General features: G+C 38.2%; 1 protein-coding gene across 1 annotated transcript in view; it reads left to right on the plus strand.

The window, feature by feature from the left end:
- Positions 1–12,142, plus strand: part of PRKN (parkin RBR E3 ubiquitin protein ligase) — a 710,634-nt gene that overhangs the window by 583,991 nt on the left and 114,501 nt on the right. The gene's annotated exons all lie outside the window — the stretch shown is intronic.

Below are 12,142 nucleotides of genomic sequence, written 5' to 3' on the forward strand. Positions count from 1 at the left end.
ATCTGAAAAGAATTGGAAGAAAAAAAGACAAAAAACAGGCTAGGTCAAAGTTGATACTTCCAGCAGGAATCTGGTGAGATGGAAGACTTGGGAAGAGGAAATAAGAGAAGTTATGACCAGAATTGGTGGGGCCCAGACACTGGTTAGAGCTACCTGAAAAATGGAGGGCACAGTATGATGAAGTCTGGTTAGACTAAGAGATGGGGTTGGCTCATGGAAGAATCTAGGAATAGAAACCAGAATGATAAGGATAAGGGTATGACAAGGAGCTGCGACCAAGGACTGGAAGGGAATGACCAAATATGGAAACTTGCTTGGTAAATAAAGGAATATCTGCACTTTATGAGCTGCATGAGGAGGTGAAGCTAAGCAGAGTAGGAGGAGTGGGACAAAAGGAGAAATTTGAAGGAAAAGTAAGGAACAGCTAAACCAAGAGACTGCAAGTATGAGAGAGAGGGCTGAACCAGACAGACTTGACAGCTCCACTGGCAAAGCTCTGGAGTTGTAGACCTTAGCCTGACTAATGACCACTGACAGAGCAACATATTTTAATTGATGGACTTTGCAAGTAGTGACCATTGCCATGAGGCTTGAATTATTATATTCTGTCCCTACAAAAGCATTGTTATAATGAGTCTACTGAATACCACAGTAGATTTTGTTTGAAGTTAGCACACACTTTGACAGTCAGGAAGTAAGTTAGTGCAGAAACCAAGATTAAAAAAAATGAAAATACATATAAATGAAGAAAGAAAGGAATTTCAGGCAAAATCCTTATTCGCATGACTATCCATTTATTTCTTATATTTATTTAATTAGATATTTGCTTTTTAAAAAGATCTGAAGTGTGTCTTTTTCTGTTATCATGCATACTAGATAGAAAAAAATATAATTAAACACTATTTTATTCAGACTGCTTACAACTTCAGTATTATAAAACATCATTTATTTTCTTCCACTCCAAGCAACAGCCAAAGAATAATAGGGACATATTCCTGCTTCATGTCCAATCTTGATATATTTTTAAAGTGCTTATGTGTTTAAGGCCACAATATAAAAGCAGAATGTACTATTGTGATAATCTGTTCTGATCTCCTTTAGAATACACATTACATGACTTTCTTGGATTAATTCTTGTTTAAACTGGAGTATATTGCCTAGAAAAACATCCATTCTTTGTTTACAAATCACTTGCAGACTTTAGATCCTATTATACCTCTCAGTAGTGAAAGACAAAAAATTCCCAGCTTCTTTTCTTCCACCACTGTCCCACCACCAGCATGCTTCCTATGTTGGATATCTCCCATTCCTCAGTGTCCTTTGCATTTCCAGTTCCCTTTGTCTGTCACAAGGCAATAGGTGATCATCATAATAAAATGTTACCTCAACCTATGAATGCAGCTCAGAATAAACCACCATAGCCCTGGAACAGGACTAAAAAAAATTGCTTAAACACAAAAGGGATTCTGTTTGTCAGTCAGACTGTCAGCTAAATATGTTTCAGACAGAAGGAAGGAATCTTTGGGTTTAAAGTGGAAATTCCCACTGGAACTTGTGGGTTCCAGTCAAACCAGTGGCTGCCCAATAAGAAATATAATTTCTCTTCTAGAGATTTCTATTTGTTCGCCTAAGAGGTGTCTTAGTGCTTTTGGACATATGTGGGCATAGCTCAGATTCAGCTCAGAAGCCATCACTCTGCTTCCCAGACAGAAATCTCACTCTGTGCCATTGTGGGCAATAATGTGTTCCTAGAAAAATAACTTTACATGTGACTGTGCTGAAAAGTAATTTGTTTGCTTAAACCCAGTTTGCCAGCAGTTCAGATAGTCCTGCAGCACGAACTCCATGAACTCAATGATCCATGTTACATATCCGTTACTTCATCTTCTCAAACTGTTACAAGCTTTATCACTGATGTTCTATGTTCTTACTTTTCTTCCAAGTCACTGATAAAAATTTTAGATGGCATAAGGCCACGAATAAAAACCTTAAGGACCTTTTTGGAAACACATCTGCTTAATAATTATTGGGCATTTACAGTTATATTTTAGACATGCCAGATAGCTAAATTTTCATACCCTTAATATATGGCGTGTCAATTTTGCATCACACTAGATAATTAATTGAAATGCCAGACAGCAGCAAGATAAATACCTTAGTCTGCTTCATCAACTCTCTTACCTTTATCAACCACATTTCAGTCAAATTAAGACCAAGCAACAAATTGCTGGTCTCTACCTTTTGTTCACTGAGTATTTGTTTCCTGTATATGCTGATCATATAAAATGTTTCTTGTTGTCATTAGGAGAGAAAGGTTTTGAGTGGCTTTCAGGATCATATAAATGTAAGCATTGATGGAAAACTAATGCTGAGGAAAAAAGGCTATATGTTTAACTAGAAGTGTGAAGCGTTGCTGATTAATATTTCCTAAAAGGAGTTGTGTAGTAATAAAACACTTTTTCTAATAGTCAAACTTCTTGGTAGTCTCCTGGACACGTAAAGTTTTCATGTCTTCTGTTCCCTGAGGGAATGTATGTCACAGGAAAAAGCATTCCAGCTGGAAAGTCTATCTTTTAAGGTTTAGTTGGTGGCGAAAAGATGGTTTTATAGGAAGACATAATCATAGTCTGTGTGGTGAAGTAGAAGAGTACAAGCTTCCCTGGTACATGATACACATTATGGATACCTAACTTACCACATAAAACCAGCTTCCAGAGAAATTAATATGCAACACAAATAGATTTAGCAACAGATTGCTATGCCACTTGATACTTGACCCTTTGAGAAGGTGCCAGAGAGTCTGAGCTAGGAAAAATCTCCAGAAGCAGCTTTAACTGCTTTCTTTTGGACCCCCTTTTTACAGACTCTCACAGTCCATAAAGGTCTGTACAAGACAGAGACAGTCTGCTGGATATGCAGTCCCAGGAAGGGTAAAGCCTGAACCTTTCTAATTGCCCATAGGTCTGCTGAGCTTTCTCTTGCAATTTGATCTCACTGTTCGTAATCCCTCTTTTTCCCCACAGCATAATGAATGCAGCCCAACCTACTGGCTAACTGCTTGATTTCATAAGTAACTGAGATATACTCAGGATTGGGATGAAAGATTTATTAAGTCAGAAGCTACTGAGAAATAGCACAATGTAAGAAAGTTAGTCTCCTGCAGTAGCCATTTGCCCTGTCAGGCTGACTGTCTCTGCAAGTAAATGTAAATGGTTCTACAAGCACGGATAGTACAAACTGCTTACAAAAATATGCTAAAGATGCACTAAATATGGGCTCTGTCCAAATGCAGTGGAAGGCAGGTAATTCAACAAGCCAATGCCAGAGACAGCAGAGACAGCAGAGAGAACACCTTAATTCAAACCTAAACACTACAATATATCAACATAGCAAGATGACTTACAGTGGACTACTACGGAGTCTCCCTAATGACTCCCTGAGAAACTTCTCTCTTGCCCCCAAAGTGATTAAAAAAAAAAATCTTGTTTAATTGTTTAAATGTAATATTGCAATTCATGAATAAAATAGCAGCTGTATCTGAAGGATGGAAGAGAAAACCAATAACACAGGAGCAAGCAATTTGCTGCTGTTACCTGAGTGCCCCCAACAGGTCACAGCACAGATGAAGCAGATGACGTGCTAGTGGCAGGAAAAGAAGCTGCTAAGTAATGTATAGCTGCACTTCTCTGCTATATCATCTGCTCTGACAACTTTGCAGAATGTATCGGCCAGTTCCTTGATATTTTGACAGGGCAATGATCAATTTTAACAGATTTCTCCTATCAGCTGCTACTGCAACTCATATCACTGCTCACTTTTTCCTTAGTAGCGTGAGCGTTTATATCCCTGGAATCTGAGCAAGCCTGAACGGGGACACTTCCTCAGCCCCTCACCCATTTCCTTGCTAGCTGGGGAAAACTTATGCAAAGGAATATCCTGTTTTGGAAATCTGCAGATGCACATTGAAGATGCTTTTCAATGGTGATGTCAGCTTGCGCTAGTTTTTGCTGTGAGCTGTAACTTTAGGAGATATGAAAAGTCAGTATTAAGAGCACACAGTGTGGACAGAGATCATTTAACATTAATAGAGGTTTTGACAGATTTTGTACACAATATGTGTGTGTGACAAGGTTGATTATTTTTTATGCTTGCAATATTTGCTAGAGGAATTTTTTTTCAAGTGTGTGCTACAGAATATTAATATAAAGTCAGTCTTAAAGTAATTGATATATATTTACTCATTCAGGCAAAAGTAATGTCATGTGACAATTCTAATTAATTAGCTGAGTTTAGTGCAGGAAACTGTCAAATATGATCAACAAAATGCTTCTGAAGCATTTGTGGGTCAAGATTTTTTGATAACTACACTTGGAGAAAATATAAGCTATATCTCAATAATTCACATCAGTTAAAGAACAGAGTAGATTTTCACTGAATAATTTCTCCAGTTCGTAATTACTAAAACAGAGCTATTTTGTTAGTATTCTCAAACCTGTGTTTTCACAAGTAGACTTCCTTACAGCTCTGCTGCTTCCCGCCCAATACCCTGGCTTCAGCTACTACTCAATATTGAGCGATACCTACACATATCTCTCAGTTTCTTCCACTTTTCTGATTATCTGATTTCTCTCCATTTCATTTGGCTCACCTTTTGGAGCTGTCATCACCAACGCATCATTCTCTCTCTAAAACTGAGCTACTGCATTGAACTCTTGATCCTCTTTACACTATGTAGTGAGTTGACTCTGGCTGGATGCCAGGTACCCACCAAAGCCACTCTCTCATTCCCCTCTGCAACTGGACAGAGGAGAGAAAAAAAAAACAGTGAAGGATTCATGAGTTGATAGAAGAGCTGGGAGAGGTCACTTACTGATCACCTTCACAGGCAAAACAGACTCAAAGTGGGGATATTACTTAAATTTATTACTAATAGGATAGAAGCAAAAGAGTGAGAAATAAAATAATCTTAAAAACACCTTCTCCCCATCCTCCTTCCTTCCATGTTCTCCCTCCTCCCTCCCAGCCGTGCAAGGGAACAGGGAATGGGGGTTACAGTCAGTTGTTGTTTCTGCCACTTCTTAGGGAGAGGAGTCCTTCCCCTGCTCCCACTGGGGTCCCTCCCACAGGAGACAGTCCTTCATGGACCTGTCGGGTGTGAGTCCATCCCTCAGGCAACAGTTCTTCCCAAACTGCTGTCCTGAGGGTCACTCCTCCATGGGGTGCAGTCCTTCATGAATGAGCTGTACCAACGTGGGTCCCCCACAGGGTCCACAAGTCCTACCAGGAAAAAACCTGCTCCAGCGTGGGCTTCTCTCTCCATGGGCTGCAGGTCTCCAGCAGGACCCTGCTCCTTCTTGGGCCTCCCATGGGGTCACAGCCTCCTTCATGCATCCACCTGCTCCAGCATGGACTCCTCCATGGGCTGCAGGTGGGTCTCTGCACCCCGATGGTCCTTCATGGGCTGCAGGGGCACAGCTGCTCCACCATGGTCTGCACCACGGACTGCAGGGGCCACAGCTCCGGTGCCTGGAGCACCTCCTGCCCCTCCTTCTGCACTGACCTTGGTGTCTACTTTGTTGTTCACATGTTCTCACTCCGCTCTTCCCTGGCTGGAATTCTTTCTGCACAACAACCTTCTGTTCTTAAATATGTTATCACAGAGGCGTTACTGTTACTCCTAATTGGCTTGGCCTTGGCCCGCGGCAGGAAGTCTGTCCTGGAGCCGGCTGGCATTGGCTCCACCAGACAAGGGAAGGTTCTAGCAGCTTCTAACAGAAACCATCCCTGTAGCCAGCCCCCGCTACCAAAACCCAGCCACAGGAATCCACTGCACACCACCTTTTTTTTGTAGCTGGAACTACAAAACAAATTTTACAGTCTTACAATTTTATATGACTACTGATATGCCTCTCTTTTCTTCCTATGTTAGAGCTGCCTTGAATGTCTCCTAACCAGTTTTTTCCCTGACTTCAAAAGTAATTGGGATCCATGTGAGTTCCTCAGTTTTGTCTCTCCTGGATTATTAGAACTTTATTCTTTTAGTTCTTGTCATAAGAAGGATATCTCTACTTTCTTACACTTTTTTTAAGTTGCTGTCCATGCACTAGACAAGTAAAAGTAATTTATTTTTGGTTCAACAGCTAAAATAAAGAATTAAGAGAATGAAAACAGAAGGTACTTGTGATCAAAACTAATTTAAAGGATATTTTTTCTGTCAAAACCAAAAAATATGTCATTTTTAGTAGGACTCAAATTTCTCTTCCACCCAGCTTTTACTAAATTCAGAGGGAAGATTTGAACCCCAATGTTCAGGATCTCAGGTGCATATGGAAGTTAGGGCTTCTTCCATCCCTCGGATTGCTTTGATCTGCTTTCATGGAATATGCTTGTATTCATTTTTGTGACCTGAGAACTGGAATTCCTGGGAGCCGGTATCTACTGCAGTGAATCTCAGTTCCACAATTTGCAACAACATCAGCTGAAGAGATTCCTTGCATCAGTTACAGCCTTGATGGTTGTTACTTGTAGGGGGAAGAGGAATGTGGATTTGAGCTCCACAAGGGTAAGAAGTAGCTGAATGTTTATCTCTAGCATTCAGTCTGTTCAGACTGATCCCTCAAATACCTGCTGGAAGACCACAAGTGATTTGTAAATACAGTGCTAAGTCCACTTTCTTCACAGCATCATGTTACCTCTCATATATTCAGTTTGATTTCCAATACAACCTGCCCCAGTGTCCTCTCTTCTGTATTTTCTATTTTCATACTCCTCACCCTGTGCTTACCTTCATATCATTCTGCAAGCTGCAGTCTTTCTTTTTTTTTTTTTCCCCCTTCTTTACTCCAGTTTAATTTTGTCTGTGAATTGTGGTGCATTGGTCCAGTTAGGAGTTTCTTATCAAAATATTTTCTTCTTACTGAATTTTCCATGACTCTCCAGTCAAGCAAATTCCAGGCCTTTAGAGGTGATTCTCTTTCTGGTGTCCTTTGTGGTGCTCCTGTGGGAATAAGAAGGAGCTGATGCTCTGAACTTGGTCTTCCAATCTGAGCACTGGCCAGCAAAGGAGCCCAGTAACTCAGTAAAAATAAATTAAGGATGCTCCATGGAGAGCCATGTCAGTCCATCAGTTTTTAATCCATATTTTAGGTGACACTTCTGTAAGAATTTTTACTAGTCCAAGGGATACTAAGGGTTTTGTACTGTAAGTTGCCTAATTACATTACAGAACTAATTCTTGGAGTTTTTGTATGTGTGTAATACGTATAAATAAAGTGCTTAGTCTACATTATGGACTAATAGCCTCCACAATCTAATTTTGAAACACACAGATGGTTATTTGATTTATAGGAGCAGTAAAAACAATCTGACTACAGAAAGTAGATTTTCTTTCCTCTGAGACTGTTATATGCAGTTAAAAGAAACAAGTAATTGAATTACATTTCAGAGATTAGAAATTTTGGCTTTACATCTACTGTTAAATTTTTGCCCAAAGTTCTCTGCGAGGCTACTAATCAGCAGATGCTTTTAGGTGTGAAGAGGAAAAAGGTAAATAAAGAAAATGATACCCAAAGGGTAAAAGCAAAATTAAAGTAGCTCAAGGCATGTGTGCTGTGGCAGAGGAGTTGGGACAGATGATCTTTTACGGTCTCTTCCAACCCAAATCATTCTATGAGTTCATGATGTTAATGCATAATTTGCAAATTAACTGACACGACGAGAAATACTTTTGTGTTCTCAAAGTGTATTTTGCAGGAGTTTTGTGCATCCAGGTGCAATTCAGTTTTGTTTTAGTATCTGAATCTCAAACTAAGTGAAAAGACTGCAATACAGTTAAACCTATTATTCCTGTGTCAGCCCAATAATTTCATTATATTATCCTTGATTTATAACATCAACTAATTGCATTTCCACTGGTTTAAAACCCAGTACTCTTCTAAGAATTGAGGGAAACGATTCCAGTCTGGAAAGTGGAGAACAAGGAATAAATGCTTACTATTATCCAGTTTCTGTGTCTGTGTCATACTATAATTTATAATCTAAAGGCCCTGACAAGTCTTCACAGGCAAAGACTGCACAAAAGAACTTCATTATATGGTCAAAATACCATAAGTAGAGCTGGGAGTTTTTTCCACTTGAAATTTTATTTCCTGAAAAGTACAGACTTGGACTGACTGGGACAATTCACAAATTGTGGGGAAGATTCACAATGGAATGCAGTTTTCAGAGAAAAAACAGAATGTTTTACAACTACCTTGTTCATATACCTTTTGCTGTCTTAGCACCAGTGATTTAGAATAAATCATATTTTTGAAGTTGTTTTTTTTTTCAAATAAGTATTGTAAAATATGGTTATTTGGTGAATCCAGCAACTACTTGCCTACCTGTATTTCTGAGGACATTATTACAGTAGCACATAGATGCCTGACATGCTTTACTCAAAAGCTGCTTTCTAGCAGCAGCAGACGGCTGGTGATTTCTGTGTAATTTTATCCTGCTCATTACCATAGTATTTGATGTTCTCATGACTATTAATGGATTTTGCCTCTTAACATTACAGTGAAAGCAGCAAGTATCATTCTTCCTCTTTACAAATGGGTAACTGATGAGAAGCATAGATTAAGTGACTTATGTGAAAGCCACAGGAAAGCTGTGCTGCTGCCAGGAATGAAATCAGGTGCCATGAATGCCAGTTCCATCAAGTTCCCCATATATTATACTTTGTGAGAGGTTTTCCTAAAAATAATTGGAGATATTTTTCTTCCTTGTAGTGTGCAAAACCATTTTGCACATGATGAGTGCATCTCTAAATGGGAGGCATATTGATAAAAATTGAGTAATAGATACTGTGAAATACTTTGAATGTACAGAAGAGTTAGATTAATCTTTTAATAACGGCTCTTTACATGTTAGATATCTAGCCTAAGTTAGTTTTCTCAGCTTCAACTATAGCACTTCCACAAGGTGATTCATCCTACCTATCATAGACATCATATGCAAGTCAGGACAAATTCCCTTATTGAGATCTTGTTTCTTATTCATTTGGAGTCTATATGAATTGTTTAGGTTAGATGTTTAATTTTTGAAGACCTAAAATTCTGTGAGGTGGTTCATAGTCCAAGGTGTTTAGATACATAGACCTTGGTTTTAAGAATAGCTTATGCCAGGTGAGTTAGGATTAGAATTGTTGGAACTGAAGCAGCTATTGTGAGAGTCACCTAATTTCCGGTGTCATTATCTAGCAAGGTGTCTGATCTCTCATTATTATTAATAGAACAGGGCACTTCAGGGCTCAGTTCTTCTCATGCTGATGTACAAATCAAAAAGAGAAAAGAAGAATCGCATCCTCTCTCTCCTGTTAATTGTAAAAGTCTATGCAACCAGTGCAACTACAGCATCATCACTGCAGAAATCCAAACTAAATTAAATGAATCCTACTTTAGATCTCCAGTTGAGAGTCAAGCAAACCAATGGTGTAATATCCTTAAATATTTTATCCAGACATTTCATCAGAAGTAGATCATGGGCTCCAAAGACATTTAAGAGCTATTGAAAAATAACTTGCTTAGTGCATATTGATTACATCAGTCTGGTGTGATATGTATGGCTGTGGTATATAGGAAAAATGCCTCTAATAACTATAATCTGTCACTATATGCAAATAATTAATAATTTATTAATAAATATTTTGGTCCTTTACAAGCCTTTTATAATGCACCCTTAGTGTAAAGTGAATAATTTTGTTTCGGGCCACTGAATAAAGGATATAAATCCACATCTGTTGTGCATAATTGTGTTATGGCAGCAAATGTGTATGTTCTGCTACTGTGTGTTTCAGTCCATTGCTGGGTTTTAATTTACCAAGACACAAGGAAAAAAGAAATTGGAAAATGACATCTTATGATTGTATCTGGACTTTGAAGTTAGAAAACAGCTGGTAACTAGATGTCAAGATATGCAAATACATTTAATAGGATCTTTTCTGTCTTCACATTGGACCTTTTTTTTGCTTTTATAGTGTGAAAATCACTGGTGAGAGTGCCATCCTGATTTGGCATGAGTGCTATGCTGAAGTGCCATAAAATGTCTAATCTGTTGGACAGAATGCGATAGCTTTGTCCATCTTGCCAGTAGGTAAACTGGGCATTTCCTTTCTGTATCTTTCTCTAACAAGACAAATTGATTCCCATTTTACCTAACTTCCACTTTTGTGTATCCCCAAAAAAATACAGAGGAGATGGGAGGAATCTATCTCTCCATGGCCTTTCATGCTAAGTTAAGGGCTGGAAAGCATAATCTTTTTTTTAGCTGAGAATTTTTAATGGAAATGCTGGCAGAATCTCAGCTACAGTGTCACTGGTGTTTGCCTTCATAATGAGAACCTGCTAACAATCCCACATCCAGCACAAAGTTCGCTCTTAACCTTCAGGTCCAGTCTGTCCCCTGAAGAAAAATTAGGTCAACAGCAAGTTTTGCACCTGTGATTACCTGTATTTCTGGCCATCAGAATGACTCAGAGCACTCAGCAGGTATTTAGTGCAAGGATCACAAACTGCTGAAAATTCAGAGCATCCAACATTAAATATTTATGCCATTTCTCTAGGGTCGACTATAATAATAACACAGTAAAACACCAGTTGACTTCTTGAGCCCCCACACTCAAGGAGACACATCTTGTACCTTTCTCAAAATATTATTATTTTCCAAATCCAAGATTCTGTATTCAGAATTTCTGGCTGTCATTTGTACACTGAGTGATATTTTGAAGTCTCTTTCTCCTTTTAGATTTTGCCTTTCTTTTGAGAGCAATTTTATTTGGATTTTTTGTTAATTAACAAAGGTGGATACTTTAAGTCTGGTAATTTGTTTTTCTGTGATGAAAGGGTTTGTGTCTATATATTATAGTCTTTTAAGAATGCTAATATCATTTTTTTAAAAAGCCAATGTAACAAAATATGTTATGGCAACATTTGGAGAAGAATCTTCTTAAATGTACCCAGAAAATACGTATTAGAACCATCTTCGTAATTTAAAATTCTTCTTTGTATGCTATGTGTAGAGGTGTTGGTCCTAAAGCTTCCATTTTCCTTGTGGGATTTCTTTGGAGAGGAATGTGGATTAGAGAAATAATTTTTTTGTTTGTTATCCCTCCAAAAAAAGGGAACAAGATTTTCATAAGCAGTTATGGGATAAAAGCTTATGAAGCACTAAATACTGTTGTGAGTGCTCTAACATAAAGCTCTGTTTTGTTCCTTTAGCACACCATAAAGTCTTCTCTCAGAGAAAATTCATACCTACTCTCTTCCTCTTTGGCCTTTTGGATTTTCCTGTTTTCTTTGGGACTGTTAGAACCAAATGCTTTCACTTATTTCTCTCCACAATAGACCAGACTTATAGGCAAATCTGAAACCTGGTTTACAGTGGTTATATAGCCACTAGTGTGGAACCACACCAACACAGAACCCTAGAGTGGATGTGATTTACATGGATGCGGCATGATTTGTACTTGCTCAGCTTATCTCTGGGTGAAAGCAGGGTAAATTAGACATGGGAAAGTTGTTGCAGTGGCATCAATCATTTTAGAACCGGCGTTTTTTTCAGTGAGTGTAAACTGAGCATGTTAATATTGTTGTGTGTCAGTGTCTCCATTGTTAAAATGAAGGCATTTCCATGGCTTTTTAGGGTATTAGGATGTAATTAGATGAAAAGTGTAAAAAAAAAAGAAAATTTCCAGGGGAGACCAAAATATACGTAGCATTGAAATAAATTTATATCAGAGAATTATTTTGTTTAATAATCTTATTTTGTTTAATCATCAACCTAATGATCAGCTTACTTTTAAAATAAGTTTGACTAGGCAAATTTTTACAGCCCTTTAGCTCTAAAACATTACACTGTACTTCTAGCTATAGATCCTTGAAGGTTTTTCCGTGTGTTCTTTTCATTCTGTATACAGCATTTATCAGTTATCTGTTGGACTAGTTTTATGATGTTTACAGTAATTTTTTATAGTAATATAAGAGTACTGGAGGTTACTTACAGAAACAGTCTGCTGTTTTCTTGGGTTTAATATCTCATGCAATTTTCTGGTGATGAAAATGACAGCTGTGAGCCAGAAAACGATGTGTATGATGTGAGCTGGAGT

This window comes from Pipra filicauda, unplaced genomic scaffold (genome assembly GCF_003945595.2).
Source record: "Pipra filicauda isolate LSUMZ 115617 unplaced genomic scaffold, ASM394559v2 scaffold202_size1376763_pilon, whole genome shotgun sequence".
Lineage (NCBI taxonomy): Eukaryota > Metazoa > Chordata > Aves > Passeriformes > Pipridae > Pipra > Pipra filicauda.